Source organism: Dermacentor silvarum, chromosome 1 (assembly GCF_013339745.2).
Source record: "Dermacentor silvarum isolate Dsil-2018 chromosome 1, BIME_Dsil_1.4, whole genome shotgun sequence".
Classification (NCBI taxonomy): Eukaryota; Metazoa; Arthropoda; class Arachnida; order Ixodida; family Ixodidae; genus Dermacentor; species Dermacentor silvarum.
The window spans coordinates 382352798-382368453 of NC_051154.1; the positions used below are offsets into that span (position 1 = coordinate 382352798).

The window sequence follows — 15656 nt, forward strand, 5'->3', positions numbered from 1 at the left end:
AAGCTGAAGACACAGCAAATCTGGCCGATTGATGTAGAGCGGCTAGCCTCCAACGTGTTCGGCGACGGTAAGCAGCGGCGTTCGTGGTACTGTGCCAACCTTTATTGCCTGCATTTGTGGCATGCCAGGAACGCTGTCGCTCGTAGGCGCCGACGCGTCCAGCGCTAGTCAGACGAAATGTCGCAAATAGGAAGGTACTACCGAAAATGATCGCCCGACAAAACCTTCCTACATGCGTAGTTAAGTTAAACCAAGACCTAGCAGTAGCAGCCAGTAAGCTTTGCTGTGCGTAAACTTTGCGCGAAAGAGTGCAATCTTTCGTGATTTTTTTTTCTAGTCATGGCTTACTTTTTATCACCAACACTGTTGATTACTTTCCGCTCTTTTTTTGGGGTGGTATTGATCAGGACACATTTTCTACAGAGCGTCAGGCTTGATATGCCTCTAGCGTTCCATTATTGAATCCACTGAATGTGATCCGAAAGTGTCGCCCATCAGCTCCGTCGATAGCTCAGTTGGTAGAGCGGTGGACTGTAGGAGTGCTATTGGAGAAACAGATATCCATAGGTCGCTGGTTCGAATCCGGCCCGACGGACTTTTTATTGCGTGTCACGGCTTACTTTTTATCACCAGCACTGTTGATAACTTCCCGCCCTTCTTTTCGCGGGGGGGGGGGTATTGATAAGGACATATTTTTTACGTAACGTCAGCCTTGATCTACCTCAAGCGTGCGATAAATGAATGCACTAAATGCGATCAGCAGGTGTCGCCCATCAGCTCCGTCGATATCTCAGTTGGTAGAGCGGTGGGACTGTGGGGGTGCTATTGGAGAAAATGTTATCGATAGGTCGCTGATACGAATCCGGCTCGACGGACATTTTAACAGCGAAGCTGTTTATGCCAGCCGTAATTTGTGGTGCGTGCCAAGAATCTGCCGCGCCGTAGCCATGGCAACCCTGGAGGAGAAGGCGAAGACAGGCGGTCTCCTCCTCGTCACCTCTCTGCCTTCCCAACCCCAACCTCTCTCTCTCTGCGGCGCGCTCACCCAGGAGAAAAAAAAAGGCGCAAGCTTGCACTAGGCCGCGCAAAGCTGAAGACACAGCAAATCTGGCCGATTGATATCGAGCGGCTAGCCTCCAACGTGTTCGGCGTCCGTAAGCAAGCGGCGTTCTTGGTACTGTGCCAACCTTTAGTGCCTGCGTTTGTGGCATGCAAGGAACGCTGTCGCTCGTAGGCGCCGACGCGTCCAGCGCTAGTCAGACGAAATGTCGCAAATAGGAAGGTACTACCGAAAATGATCTGCCCGAGAATACCTTCCTAAATGCGTAGTTAAGTTAAACCAAGACCTAGCAGTAGCAGCCAGTAAGCTTCGCTGTGCGTAAACTTTGCGCGAAAGAGTGCAAACTTTCGTGAATTTTTATTTCTAGTCATGGCTACTTTTTATCACCAGCAGTCTTGATTACTTTCCGCTCTTTTTTTCGGGTGGTATTGATCAGGACACATTTTCTACGGAGCGTCAGGCCTTGATATGCCTCTAGCGTTCCATTATTGAATGCACTAAATGTGATCCGAAAGTGTCGCCCATCAGCTCCGTCGATAGCTCAGTAGGTAGAGCGGTGGACTGTAGGAGTGCTATTGGAGAAACAGATATCCATAGGTCGCTGGTTCGAATCCGGCTCGACGGACTTTTTATTGGCCGTGTCATGGTTACTTTTTATCACCAGCACTGTTGATAATTCCCGCTCTTCTTTTCGGTAGGGGGGGGGGGGTGGGGTATTCATAAGGACAAATTTTTTAACATAACGTCAGGCCTTGATCTACCTCAAGCGTGCGATAAATGAATGCACTAAATCGTGATCAGCAGGTGTCGCCCATCAGCTCCGTCGATATCTCAGTGGTAGACGGCGGGGACTTAGGAGTGCTATTGGAGAAAAAGATATCATAGGTCGCTGCTTCGAAGCCGGCTCTACGGACTTTTAGCAGCGAAGCTGTTTAAGCCAGCCGTAATTTGTGGTTGCTGTGCCAAGAAACTGCCGCGCGTAAGCCATGACAACCTGGAGGAGAAGGCGAAGACAGGCGGTCTCCTCCTCGTCACATCTCCTGCCTTCCCAACCCCCAACCTCTCTTCTCTCCGCGGCGCGCTCAGCCAGGAGAAAAAAAAAGGCGCAAGCTTGCACTAGGCCGCGCAAAGCTGAAGACACAGCAAATCTGCCGATTGATATCGAGCGGCTAGCCTCCAACGTGTTCGGCGTCGGTAAGCAACGGCGTTCTTGGTACTGTGCCAACCTTTAGTGCCTGCGTTTGTGGCATGCCAGGAACGCTGTCGCTCGTAGGCGCCGACGCGTCCAGCGCTAGTCAGACGAAATGTCGCAAATAGGAAGGTACTACCGAAAATGATCGCCCGAGAATACGTTCCTAAATGCGTAGTTAAGTAAAACCAAGACCTAGCAGTAGCAGCCAGTAAGCTTCGCTGTGCGTAAGCTTTGCGCGACCGAGTGCAATCTTTCGTGAATTTTTTTTTCTAGTCATGGCTTACTTTTTATCACCAACACTGTTGATTACTTTCCGCTCTTTTTTTGGGTGGTATTGATCAGGACACATTTTCTACAGAGCGTCAGGCTTGATATGCCTCTAAGCGTTCCATTATTGAATCCATTAATGTGATCCGAAAGTGTCGCCCATCAGATCCGTCGATAGCTCAGTTGGTAGAGCGGTGGACTGTAGGACTGCTATTGGATAAACAGGCATCCATAGGTCGCTGGTTCGAATCCGGCTCGACGGACTTTTTATTGCGTGTCATGGCTTACTTTTTATCACCAGCACTGTTGATAACTTCCCGCCCTTCTTTCGCGGGGGGGTATTGATAAGGACATATTTTTTACGTAACGTCAGCCTTGTTCTACCTCAAGCGTGCGATAAATGAATGCACTAAATGCGATCAGCAGGTGTCGCCCATCAGCTCCGTCGATATCTCAGTTGGTAGAGCGGTGGACTGTGGGGGTGCTATTGGAGAAAAAGTTATCCATAGGTCGCTGATTCGAATCCGGCTTGACGGACTTTTAAGAGCGAAGCTGTTTAAGCCAGCCGTAATTTGTGGTGCGTGCCAAGAATCTGCCGCGCCGTAGCCATGGCAACCTGGAAGAGAAGGCGAAGACACGCGGTCTCCTCCTCGCCAGCTCCCTGCCTTCCCGACCCCCGCCTCTCTTCTCTCCGCGCGGGCTGAGCCAGGACGAAAAAAAGGAGCAAACTTGCACTACGCCGCCCAAAGCTGAAGACACAGCAAATCTGGCCGACTTGATATCGAGCGGCTAGCCTCCAACGTGTTCAGCGTCGGTAAGCAGCGGACGTTCTTGGTACTGTGCCAACCTTTATTGCCTGCGTTTGTAGGCATGCCAGGAACCTGTCGCTCGTAGGCGCCGACGCGTCCAGCGCTAGTCAGACGAAATGTCGCAAATAGGAAGGTACTACCGAAAATATCGCCCGAGAATATCTTCCTAAATGCGTAGTTAAGTTAAACCAAGACCTAGCAGTAGCAGCCAGTAAGCTTCGCTGTGCGTAAACTTTGCGCGAAAGAGTGCAAACTTGCGTGAATTTTTATTTCTAGTCATGGCTTACTTTTTATCACCAGCACTGTTGATTACTTTCGCTCTTTTTTTGGGTGGGTATGATCAGCACACATTTTCTACGGAGCGTCAGGCTTGATATGCCTCAAGCGTGCCATTATTGAATGCACTAAATGTGATCCGAAGTGTCGCCCATCAGCTCCGTCGATAGCTCAGTTGGTAGAGCGGTGGACTGTAGGAGTGCTATTGGAGAAACAGTATCCATAGGTCGCTGGTTCGAATCCGGCTCGACGGACTTTTTATTGCCTGTCATGGCTTACTTTTTATCACCAGCACTGTTGACAACTTCCGCTCTTTTTTTTGGGGTGTATTGATAAGGACACATTTTTTTACATAAAGTCAAGCTTGATCTACCTCACGCGTGCGATAAATGAATGCACTAAACATGATCGAAAGGTGTCGCCCATCAGCTCCGTCGATATCTCATTTGGGAGAGCGGTGGACTGTAGGAGTGCTAATATAGAAACAGCTATCCATAGGTCGCTGATACGAATCCGGCTCGACGGACATTTAACAGCGAAGCTGTTTAAGCCAGCCGTAATTTGTGGTGCGTGCCTAGAAACTGCCGCGCCGTAGCCATGACAACCCGGAGGAGGAGGCGGAGACACGCGGTCTCCTCCTCGCCAGCTCCCTGCCTTCCCGACCCCCGCCTCTCTTCTCTCCGCGCGGGCTGAGCCAGGAGAAAAAGAAAAGCGAAAGCTTGCACTAGGCCGTGCAAAGCTGAAGACACAGCAAATCTGCCCGATTGATATAGAGCGGCTAGCCTCCAACGTGTTCGGCGACGGTAAGCAGCGGCGTTCGTGGTACTGTGCCAACCTTTATTGCCTGCATTTGTGGCATGCCAGGAACGCTGTCGCTCGTAGGCGCCGACGCGTCCAGCGCTAGTCAGACGAAATGTCGCAAATAGAAAGGTACTACCGAAAATGATCGCCCGAGAATACCTTCCTAAATGCGTAGTTAAGTTAAACCAAGACCTAGCAGTAGCAGCCAGTTGGCTTCGCTGTGCGTAAACTTTACGCGAAAGAGTGCAATCTTGCGTCAATTCTTATTTCTAGTCATGGCTTACTTTTTATCACCAGCACTGTTGATTACTTTCCGCTCTTTTTTTGGGTGGTATTGATCAGCACACATTTTCTACGGAGCGTCAGGCTTGATATGCCTCAAGCGTGCCATTATTGAATACACGAAATGCGATCGGAAGGTGTCGCCCACAAGCTCCGTCGATAGCTCGGTTGGTAGAGCGATGGACTGTAGGAGTTCTATTGGAGAAACAGATATCCATAGGTCGCTGCTTCGAAGCCGGCTCGACGGACTTTTTATTGCGTGTCATGGCTTACGTTTTATCACCAGCACTGTTGAGAACTTCCTGCTCTTTTTTTGGTGGTATTGATAAGGACACATTTTTTACATAAACTCAGGCTTGATCTACCTCACGCGTGCGATAAATGAATGCACTAAACGTGATCGAAAGGTGTCGCCCATCAGCTCCGTCGATATCTCATTTGGGAGAGCGGTGGACTGTAGGAGTGCTAATATAGAAACAGCTATCCAAAGGTCGCTGATACGAATCCGGCTCGACGGACATTTAACAGCGAAGCTGTTTAAGCCAGCCGTAATTTGTGGTGCGTGCCAAGAATCTGCCGCGCCGTAGCCATGGCAACCTGGAAGAGAAGGCGAAGACACGCGGTCTCCTCCTCGCCAGCTCCCTGCCTTCCCGACCCCCGCCTCTCTTCTCTCCGCGCGGGCTGAGCCAGGAGAAAAAGAAAAGCGAAAGCTTGCACTAGGCCGAGCAAAGCTGAAGACACAGCAAATCTGCCCGATTGATATAGAGCGGCTAGCCTCCAACGTGTTCGGCGACGGTAAGCAGCGGCGTTCGTGGTACTGTGCCAACCTTTATTGCCTGCATTTGTGGCATGCCAGGAACGCTGTCGCTCGTAGGCGCCGACGCGTCCAGCGCTAGTCAGACGAAATGTCGCAAATAGGAAGGTACTACCGAAAATGATCGCCCGAGAATACCTTCCTAAATGCGTAGTTAAGTTAAACCAAGACCTAGCAGTAGCAGCCAGTTGGCTTCGCTGTGCGTAAACTTTACGCGAAAGAGTGCAATCTTGCGTGAATTCTTATTTCTAGTCATGGCTTACTTTTTATCACCAGCACTGTTGATTACTTTCCGCTCTTTTTTTTGGTGGTATTGATCAGCACACATTTTCTACGGAGCGTCAGGCTTGATATGCCTCAAGCGTGCCATTATTGAATACACGAAATGCGATCGGAAGGTGTCGCCCACAAACTCCGTCGATAGCTCGGTTGGTAGAGCGATGGACTGTAGGAGTTCTATTGGAGAAACAGATATCCATAGGTCGCTGCTTCGAAGCCGGCTGGACGGACTTTTTATTGCGTGTCATGGCTAACGTTTTATCACCAGCACTGTTAATAACCTCCCGCTCTTATTTTCGTGGGGGGGAGGGTGGTGGGGGGGGGGTATTGATAAGGACAAATTTTTAAAATAACGTCAGCCTTGATCTACCTCAAGCGTGCGATAAATGAATGCACTAAATGTGATCAGCAGGTGTCGCCCATCAGCTCCGTCTATATCTCAGTTGGTAGAGCGGTGGACTGTGGGAGTGCTATTGGAGAAAAAGTTATCCATAGGTCGTTGATTCGAATCCGGCTTGACGGACTTTTAAGAGCGAAGCTGTTTAAGCCAGCCGTAATTTGTGGTGCGTGCCCAGAATCTGCCGCGCCGTAGCCATGGCAACCCGGAGGAGAAGGCGACGACAGGCGGTCTCCTCCTCGCCAGCTCTCTGCCTTCCCAACCCCAACCTCTCTTCTCTCAGGGGCGCGCTCACCCAGGAGAAAAAAAAGGTGCAAGCTTGCACTAGGCCGCCCAAAGCTGAAGACACAGCAAATCTGGCCGATTGATATCGAGCGGCTAGCCTCCAACGTGTTCAGCGTCGGTAAGCAGCGGCGTTCTTGGTTCTGTGCCAACCTTTACTGCCTGCGTTTGTGGCATGTCAGGAACGCTGTGGCTCGTAGGCGCCGACGCGTCCAGCGCTAGTCAGACAAAACTTCGCAAATAGGAAGGTACTACCGAAAATGATTGCCCGAGAATACTTTCCTAAATGCGTAGTTAAGTTAAACCAAGACCTAGCAGTAGCAGCCAGTAAGCCTCGCTGTGCGTAAACTTTGCGCGAAAGAGTGCAAACTTGCGTGAATTTTTATTTCTAGTCATGGCTAACTTTTTATGACCAGCAGTCTTGATTACTTTCCGCTCTTTTTTTTGGGGTGGTATTGATCAGGACACATTTTCTACGGAGCGTCAGCCTTGATCTACCTCAAGCGTGCGATAAATGAATGCACTAAATGCGATCAGCAGGTGCCGCCCATCAGCTCCGTCGATATCTCAGTTGGTAGAGCGGTGGACTGTGGGAGTGCTATTGGAGAAAAAGTTATCCATAGGTCGCTGATTCGAATCCGGCATGACGGACTTTTAAGAGCGAAGCTGTTTAAGCCAGCCGTAATTTGTGGTGCGTGCCAAGAATCTGCCGCGCCGTAGCCATGGCAACCTGGAGGAGAAGGCGAAGACACGCGGTCTCCTCCTCGCCAGCTCTTTGCCTTCCCAACCCCAGCCTCTCTTCTCTCCGCGGCGCGCTGACCCAGGAGAAAAAAAAACGCGCAAGCTTGCACTAGGCCGCGCAAAGCTGAAGACACAGCAAATCTGGCCGATTGATATCGAGCGGCTAGCCTCCAACGTGTTCGGCGTCCGTAAGCAACGGCGTTCTTCGTACTGTGCCAACCTTTAGTGCCTGCTTTTGTGGCATGCCAGGAACGCTGTCGCTCGTAGGCGCGGACGCGTCCAGCGCTAATCAGACGAAATGTCGCAAATAGGAAGGTACTACCGAAAATGATCGCCCGAGAATATGTTCCTAAATGCGTAGTTAAGTAAAACCAATACCTAGCAGTAGCAGCCAGTAAGCTTCGCTGTGCTTAAGCTTTGCGCGACCGAGTGCAATCTTTCGTGATTTTTTTTCTAGTCATGGCTTACTTTTTATCACCAACACTGTTGATTACTTTCCGCTCTTTTTTGGGGGTGGTATTGATCAGGACACGTTTTCTACGGAGCGTCAGGCTTGATATGCCTCTAGCGTTCCATTATTGAATGCACTAAATGTGATCCGAAAGTGTCGCCCATCAGCTCCGTCGATAGCTCAGTTGGTAGAGCGGTGGACTGTGGGGGTGCTATTGGAGAAAAAGTTATCCATAGGTCGCTGATTCGAATCCGGCTTGACGGACTTTTAAGAGCGAAGCTGTTTAAGCCAGCCGTAATTTGTGGTGCGTGCCAAGAATCTGCCGCGCCGTAGCCATGGCAACCTGGAAGAGAAGGCGAAGACACGCGGTCTCCTCCTCGCCAGCTCCCTGCCTTCCCGACCCCCGCCTCTCTTCTCTCCGCGCGGGCTGAGCCAGGACAGAAAAAAGGAGCAAACTTGCACTACGCCGCCCAAAGCTGAAGACACAGCAAATCTGGCCGATTGATATCGAGCGGCTAGCCTCCAACGTGTTCAGCGTCGGTAAGCAGCGGCGTTCTTGGTACTGTGCCAACCTTTATTGCCTGCGTTTGTGGCATGCCAGGAACCTGTCGCTCGTAGGCGCCGACGCGTCCAGCGCTAGTCAGACGAAATGTCGCAAATAGGAAGGTACTACCGAAAATGATCGCCCGAGAATATCTTCCTAAATGCGTAGTTAAGTTAAACCAAGACCTAGCAGTAGCAGCCAGTAAGCTTCGCTGTGCGTAAACTTTGCGCGAAAGAGTGCAAACTTGCGTGAATTTTTATTTCTAGTCATGGCTTACTTTTTATCACCAGCACTGTTGATTACTTTTCGCTCTTTTTTTGGGTGGTATTGATCAGCACACATTTTCTACGGAGCGTCAGGCTTGATATGCCTCAAGCGTGCCATTATTGAATGCACTAAATGTGATCCGAAAGTGTCGCCCATCAGCTCCGTCGATAGCTCAGTTGGTAGAGCGGTGGACTGTAGGAGTGCTATTTGAGAAACAGATATCCATAGGTCGCTGGTTCGAATCCGGCCCGACGGACTTTTTATTGCCTGTCATGGCTTACTTTTTATCACCAGCACTGTTGACAACTTCCCGCTCTTTTTTTTGGGTGGTATTGATAAGGACACATTTTTTACATAAAGTCAAGCTTGATCTACCTCACGCGTGCGATAAATGAATGCACTAAACTTGATCGAAAGGTGTCGCCCATCAGCTCCGTCGATAGCTCAGTTGGTAGAGCAGTGGACTGTAGGAGTGCTATTGGAGAAACAGATATCCATAGGTCGCTGGTTCGAATCCGGCTCGACGGACTTTTTATTGCCTGTCATGGCTTACTTTTTATCACCAGCACTGTTGAGAACTTCCTGCTCTTTTTTTGGGTGGTATTGATAAGGACACATTTTTTACATAAAGTCAGGCTTGATCTACCTCACGCGTGCGATAAATGAATGCACTAAACGTGATCGAAAGGTGTCGCCCATCAGCTCCGTCGAAATCTCATTTGGGAGAGCGGTGGACTGTAGGAGTGCTAATATAGAAACTGCTATCCATAGGTCACTGATACGAATCCGGCTCGACGGACATTTAACAGCGAAGCTGTTTATGCCAGCCGTAATTTGTGGTGCGTGCCAAGAATCTGCCGCGCCGTAGCCATGGCAACCTGGAGGAGAAGGCGAAGACAGGCGGTCTCCTCCTCGTCACCTCTCTGCCTTCCCAACCCCAACCTCTCTTCTCTCCGTGGCGCGCTCACCCAGGAGAAAAAAAAAAGGCGCAAGCTTGCACTAGGCCGCGCAAAGCTGAAGACACAGCATATCTGGCCGATTGATATCGAGCGGCTAGCCTCCAACGTGTTCGGCGTCCGTAAGCAACGGCGTTCTTGGTACTGTGCCAACCTTTAGTGCCTGCGTTTGTGGCATGCAAGGAACGCTGTCGCTCGTAGGCGCCGACGCGTCCAGCGCTAGTCAGACGAAATGTCGCAAATAGGAAGGTACTACCGAAAATGATCGCCCGAGAATACGTTCCTAAATGCGTAGTTAAGTAAAACCAATACCTAGCAGTAGCAGCCAGTAAGCTTCGCTGTGCGTAAGCTTTGCGCGACCGAGTGCAATCTTTCGTGATTTTTTTTTCTAGTCATGGCTTACTTTTTATCACCAACACTGTTGATTACTTTCCGCTCTTTTTTTGGGTGGTATTGATCAGGACACATTTTCTACGGAGCGTCAGGCTTGATATGCCTCTAGCGTGCCATTATTGAATGCACTAAATGTGAGCCGAAAGGCTCGCCCATCAGCTCCGTCGATAGCTCAGTTTGTAGAGCGGTGGACTGTAGGAGGGCTATTGGATAAACAAACATCCATAGGTCGCTGGTTGGAATCCGGCTCGACGGACTTTTTATTGCGTGTCACGGTTTACTTTTTATCACCAGCACTGTTGATAAATTCCCGCTCTTCTTTTCGTGGGGGGGGGGGGGGGGGGTATTGATAAGGACATATTTTTTACGTAACGTCAGCCTTGATCTACCTCAAGCGTGCGATAAATGAATGCACTAAATGCGATCAGCAGGTGTCGCCCATCAGCTCCGTCGATATCTCAGTTGGTAGAGCGGTGGACTGAGGGGGTGCTATTGGAGAAAAAGTTATCCATAGGTCGCTGATTCGAATCAGGCTTGACGGACTTTTAAGAGCGAAGCTGTTTAAGCCAGCCGTAATTTGTGGTGCGTGCCAAGAATCTGCCGCGCCGTAGCCATGGCAACCTGGAAGAGAAGGCGAAGACACGCGGTCTCCTCCTCGCCAGCTCCCTGCCTTCCCGACCCCCGCCTCTCTTCTCTCCGCGCGGGCTGAGCCAGGACAGAAAAAAGGAGCAAACTTGCACTACGCCGCCCAAAGCTGAAGACACAGCAAATCTGGCCGATTGATATCGAGTGGTTAGCCTCCAACATGTTCAGCGTCAGTAAGCAGCGGCGTTCTTGGTACTGTGCCAACCTTTATTGCCTGCGTTTGTGGCATGCCAGGAACGCTGTCGCTCGTAGGCGCCGACGCGTCCAGCGCTAGTCAGACGAAATGTCGCAAATAGGAAGGTACTACCGAAAATGATCGCCCGAGAATATCTTCCTAAATGCGTAGTTAAGTTAAACCAAGACCTAGCAGTAGCAGCCAGTAAGCTTCGCTGTGCGTAAACTTTGCGCGAAAGAGTGCAATCTTGCGTGAATTTTTATTTCTAGTCATGGCTTACTTTTTATCACCAGCACTGTTGATTACTTTCCGCTCTTTTTTGGGTGGTATTGATCAGCACACATTTTCTACGGAGCGTCAGGCTTGATATGCCTCAAGCGTGCCATTATTGAATACACGAAATGCGATCGGAAGGTGTCGCCCACAAGCTCCGTCGATAGCTCGGTTCGTAGAGCGATGGACTGTAGGAGTTCTATTGGAGAAACAGATATCCATAGGTCGCTGCTTCGAAGCCGGCTCGACGGACTTTTTATTGCGTGTCATGGCTTACGTTTTATCACCAGCACTGTTGAGAACTTCCTGCTCTTCTTTTCGTGGGGGGGGGGTATTGATAAGGACATATTTTTTACGTAACGTCAACCTTGATCTACCTCAAGCGTGCGGTAAATGAATGCACTAATTGCGATCAGCAGGTGTCGCCCATCAGCTCCGTCGATATCTCAGTTGGTAGAGCGGTGCACTGTGGGAGTGCTGTTGGAGAAAAAGTTATCCATAGGTCGTTGATTCGAATCCGGCTTGACGGACTTTTAAGAGCGAAGCTGTTTAAGCCAGCCGTAATTTGTGGTGCGTGCCTAGAAACTGCCGCGCCGTAGCCATGACAACCCGGAGGAGGAGGCGGAGACACGCGGTCTCCTCCTCGCCAGCTCTCTGCCTTCCCAACCCCAACCTCTCTTCTCTCAGGGGCGCTCTCACCCAGGAGAAAAAAAAAAGGTGCAAGCTTGCACTAGGCCGCCCAAAGCTGAAGACACAGCAAATCTGGCCGATTGATATCGAGCGGCTAGCCTCCAACGTGTTCAGCGTCGGTAAGCAGCGGCGTTCTTGGTACTGTGCCAACCTTTACTGCCTGCGTTTGTGGCATGCCAGGAACGCTGTGGCTCGTAGGCGCCGACGCGTCCAGCGCTAGTCAGACAAAACTTCGCAAATAGGAAGGTACTACCGAAAATGATTGCCCGAGAATACCTTCCTAAATGCGTAATTAAGTTAAACCAAGACCTAGCAGTAGCAGCCAGTAAGCTTCGCTGTGCGTAAACTTTGCGCGAAAGAGTGCAAACTTGCGTGAATTTTTATTTCTAGTCATGGCTAACTTTTTATGACCAGCAGTCTTGATTACTTTCCGCTCTTTTTTTCGGGTGGTATTGATCAGGACACATTTTCTACGGAGCGTCAGCCTTGATCTACCTCACGCGTGCGATAAATGAATGCACTAAACGTGATCGAAAGGTGTCGCCCATCAGCTCCGTCGATATCTCATTTGGGAGAGCGGTGGACTGTAGGAGTGATAATATAGAAACAGCTATCCATAGGTCGCTGGTTCGAATCCGGCTCGACGGACTTTTTAATGCCTGTCATGGCTTACTTTTTATCACCAGCACTGTTGAGAACTTCCTGCTCTTTTTTTTGGGGGGGGGGGGGGGGGTATTGATAAGGACACATTTTTTACATAAACTCAGGCTTGATCTACCTCACGCGTGCGATAAATGAATGCACTAAACGTGATCGAAAGGTGTCGCCCATCAGCTCCGTCGATATCTCATTTGGGAGAGCGGTGGACTGTAGGAGTGCTAATATAGAAACAGCTATCCATAGGTCGCTGATACGAATCCGGTTCGACGGACATTTAACAGCGAAGCTGTTTAAGCCAGCCGTAATTTGTGGTGCGTGCCAAGAATCTGCCGCGCCGTAGCCATGGCAACCTGGAGGAGAAGGCGAAGACAGGCGGTCTCCTCCTCGTCACCTCTCTGCCTTCCCAACCCCAACCTCTCTTCTCTCTGCGGCGCGCTCACCCAGGAGAAAAAAAAAGGCGCAAGCTTGCACTAGGCCGCGCAAAGCTGAAGACACAGCAAATCTGGCCGATTGATATCGAGCGGCCAGCCTCCAACGTGTTCGGCGTCCGTAAGCAACGGCGTTCTTGGTACTGTGCCAACCTTTAGTGCCTGCATTTGTGGCATGCCAGGAACGCTGTCGCTCGTAGGCGCCGACGCGTCCAGCGCTAGTCAGACGAAATGTCGCAAATAGGAAGGTACTACCGAAAATGATCGCCCGAGAATACGTTCCTAAATGCGTAGTTAAGTAAAACCAATACCTAGCAGTAGCAGCCAGTAAGCTTCGCTGTGCGTAAACTTTGCGCGAAAGAGTGCAATCTTTCGTGATTTTTTTTTCTAGTCATGGCTTACTTTTTATCACCAACACTGTTGATTACTTTCCGCTCTTTTTTTGGGTGGTATTGATCAGGACACATTTTCTACGGAGCGTCAGGCTTGATATGCCTCTAGCGTGCCATTATTGAATGCACTAAATGTGAGCCGAAAGGCTCGCCCATCAGCTCCGTCGATAGCTCAGTTTGTAGAGCGGTGGACTGTAGGAGGGCTATTGGATAAACAAACATCCATAGGTCGCTGGTTGGAATCCGGCTCGACGGACTTTTTATTGCGTGTCACGGTTTACTTTTTATCACCAGCACTGTTGATAAATTCCCGCTCTTCTTTTCGTGGGGGGGGGGGGGGGGTATTGATAAGGACATATTTTTTACGTAACGTCAGCCTTGATCTACCTCAAGCGTGCGATAAATGAATGCACTAAATGCGATCAGCAGGTGTCGCCCATCAGCTCCGTCGATATCTCAGTTGGTAGAGCGGTGGACTGAGGGGGTGCTATTGGAGAAAAAGTTATCCATAGGTCGCTGATTCGAATCAGGCTTGACGGACTTTTAAGAGCGAAGCTGTTTAAGCCAGCCGTAATTTGTGGTGCGTGCCAAGAATCTGCCGCGCCGTAGCCATGGCAACCTGGAAGAGAAGGCGAAGACACGCGGTCTCCTCCTCGCCAGCTCCCTGCCTTCCCGACCCCCGCCTCTCTTCTCTCCGCGCGGGCTGAGCCAGGACAGAAAAAAGGAGCAAACTTGCACTACGCCGCCCAAAGCTGAAGACACAGCAAATCTGGCCGATTGATATCGAGTGGTTAGCCTCCAACATGTTCAGCGTCAGTAAGCAGCGGCGTTCTTGGTACTGTGCCAACCTTTATTGCCTGCGTTTGTGGCATGCCAGGAACGCTGTCGCTCGTAGGCGCCGACGCGTCCAGCGCTAGTCAGACGAAATGTCGCAAATAGGAAGGTACTACCGAAAATGATCGCCCGAGAATATCTTCCTAAATGCGTAGTTAAGTTAAACCAAGACCTAGCAGTAGCAGCCAGTAAGCTTCGCTGTGCGTAAACTTTGCGCGAAAGAGTGCAATCTTGCGTGAATTTTTATTTCTAGTCATGGCTTACTTTTTATCACCAGCACTGTTGATTACTTTCCGCTCTTTTTTTGGGTGGTATTGATCAGCACACATTTTCTACGGAGCGTCAGGCTTGATATGCCTCAAGCGTGCCATTATTGAATACACGAAATGCGATCGGAAGGTGTCGCCCACAAGCTCCGTCGATAGCTCGGTTCGTAGAGCGATGGACTGTAGGAGTTCTATTGGAGAAACAGATATCCATAGGTCGCTGCTTCGAAGCCGGCTCGACGGACTTTTTATTGCGTGTCATGGCTTACGTTTTATCACCAGCACTGTTGAGAACTTCCTGCTCTTCTTTTCGTGGGGGGGGGGTATTGATAAGGACATATTTTTTACGTAACGTCAACCTTGATCTACCTCAAGCGTGCGGTAAATGAATGCACTAATTGCGATCAGCAGGTGTCGCCCATCAGCTCCGTCGATATCTCAGTTGGTAGAGCGGTGCACTGTGGGAGTGCTGTTGGAGAAAAAGTTATCCATAGGTCGTTGATTCGAATCCGGCTTGACGGACTTTTAAGAGCGAAGCTGTTTAAGCCAGCCGTAATTTGTGGTGCGTGCCTAGAAACTGCCGCGCCGTAGCCATGACAACCCGGAGGAGGAGGCGGAGACACGCGGTCTCCTCCTCGCCAGCTCTCTGCCTTCCCAACCCCAACCTCTCTTCTCTCAGGGGCGCTCTCACCCAGGAGAAAAAAAAAAGGTGCAAGCTTGCACTAGGCCGCCCAAAGCTGAAGACACAGCAAATCTGGCCGATTGATATCGAGCGGCTAGCCTCCAACGTGTTCAGCGTCGGTAAGCAGCGGCGTTCTTGGTACTGTGCCAACCTTTACTGCCTGCGTTTGTGGCATGCCAGGAACGCTGTGGCTCGTAGGCGCCGACGCGTCCAGCGCTAGTCAGACAAAACTTCGCAAATAGGAAGGTACTACCGAAAATGATTGCCCGAGAATACCTTCCTAAATGCGTAATTAAGTTAAACCAAGACCTAGCAGTAGCAGCCAGTAAGCTTCGCTGTGCGTAAACTTTGCGCGAAAGAGTGCAAACTTGCGTGAATTTTTATTTCTAGTCATGGCTAACTTTTTATGACCAGCAGTCTTGATTACTTTCCGCTCTTTTTTTCGGGTGGTATTGATCAGGACACATTTTCTACGGAGCGTCAGCCTTGATCTACCTCACGCGTGCGATAAATGAATGCACTAAACGTGATCGAAAGGTGTCGCCCATCAGCTCCGTCGATATCTCATTTGGGAGAGCGGTGGACTGTAGGAGTGATAATATAGAAACAGCTATCCATAGGTCGCTGGTTCGAATCCGGCTCGACGGACTTTTTAATGCCTGTCATGGCTTACTTTTTATCACCAGCACTGTTGAGAACTTCCTGCTCTTTTTTTTGGGGGGGGGGGGGTGGTATTGATAAGGACACATTTTTTACATAAACTCAGGCTTGATCTACCTCACGCGTGCGATAAATGAATG

The 15656-nt window shown here is 50.2% G+C and overlaps 13 non-coding genes across 13 annotated transcripts; all 13 read left to right on the forward strand.

Moving 5' to 3' along the window:
• Positions 1–500: 500 nt before the first annotated feature.
• Trnay-gua (transfer RNA tyrosine (anticodon GUA)) lies at positions 501–595 on the forward strand. The gene is made up of 2 exons: positions 501–537; positions 560–595. It is a non-coding gene; the product is annotated as a tRNA-Tyr (tRNA).
• Positions 596–1590: 995 nt separating this feature from the next.
• On the forward strand, positions 1591–1685 carry Trnay-gua (transfer RNA tyrosine (anticodon GUA)). The gene is made up of 2 exons: positions 1591–1627; positions 1650–1685. It is a non-coding gene; the product is annotated as a tRNA-Tyr (tRNA).
• A 1002-nt stretch (positions 1686–2687) lies between these two features.
• Trnay-gua (transfer RNA tyrosine (anticodon GUA)) lies at positions 2688–2782 on the forward strand. The gene is made up of 2 exons: positions 2688–2724; positions 2747–2782. It is a non-coding gene; the product is annotated as a tRNA-Tyr (tRNA).
• Positions 2783–2961: 179 nt separating this feature from the next.
• Positions 2962–3056, forward strand: Trnah-gug (transfer RNA histidin (anticodon GUG)). Its single transcript has 2 exons — positions 2962–2998; positions 3021–3056. It is a non-coding gene; the product is annotated as a tRNA-His (tRNA).
• A 708-nt stretch (positions 3057–3764) lies between these two features.
• Positions 3765–3858, forward strand: Trnay-gua (transfer RNA tyrosine (anticodon GUA)). The gene is made up of 2 exons: positions 3765–3801; positions 3823–3858. It is a non-coding gene; the product is annotated as a tRNA-Tyr (tRNA).
• A 982-nt stretch (positions 3859–4840) lies between these two features.
• Trnay-gua (transfer RNA tyrosine (anticodon GUA)) lies at positions 4841–4935 on the forward strand. The gene is made up of 2 exons: positions 4841–4877; positions 4900–4935. It is a non-coding gene; the product is annotated as a tRNA-Tyr (tRNA).
• Positions 4936–7820: 2885 nt separating this feature from the next.
• Positions 7821–7915, forward strand: Trnah-gug (transfer RNA histidin (anticodon GUG)). The gene is made up of 2 exons: positions 7821–7857; positions 7880–7915. It is a non-coding gene; the product is annotated as a tRNA-His (tRNA).
• A 708-nt stretch (positions 7916–8623) lies between these two features.
• Positions 8624–8718, forward strand: Trnay-gua (transfer RNA tyrosine (anticodon GUA)). Its single transcript has 2 exons — positions 8624–8660; positions 8683–8718. It is a non-coding gene; the product is annotated as a tRNA-Tyr (tRNA).
• Positions 8719–8895: 177 nt separating this feature from the next.
• Positions 8896–8990, forward strand: Trnay-gua (transfer RNA tyrosine (anticodon GUA)). The gene is made up of 2 exons: positions 8896–8932; positions 8955–8990. It is a non-coding gene; the product is annotated as a tRNA-Tyr (tRNA).
• A 982-nt stretch (positions 8991–9972) lies between these two features.
• Trnay-gua (transfer RNA tyrosine (anticodon GUA)) lies at positions 9973–10067 on the forward strand. Its single transcript has 2 exons — positions 9973–10009; positions 10032–10067. It is a non-coding gene; the product is annotated as a tRNA-Tyr (tRNA).
• A 2080-nt stretch (positions 10068–12147) lies between these two features.
• On the forward strand, positions 12148–12242 carry Trnay-gua (transfer RNA tyrosine (anticodon GUA)). Its single transcript has 2 exons — positions 12148–12184; positions 12207–12242. It is a non-coding gene; the product is annotated as a tRNA-Tyr (tRNA).
• Positions 12243–13235: 993 nt separating this feature from the next.
• Trnay-gua (transfer RNA tyrosine (anticodon GUA)) lies at positions 13236–13330 on the forward strand. The gene is made up of 2 exons: positions 13236–13272; positions 13295–13330. It is a non-coding gene; the product is annotated as a tRNA-Tyr (tRNA).
• A 2079-nt stretch (positions 13331–15409) lies between these two features.
• Trnay-gua (transfer RNA tyrosine (anticodon GUA)) lies at positions 15410–15504 on the forward strand. The gene is made up of 2 exons: positions 15410–15446; positions 15469–15504. It is a non-coding gene; the product is annotated as a tRNA-Tyr (tRNA).
• The last annotated feature ends 152 nt before the right edge of the window (positions 15505–15656 follow it).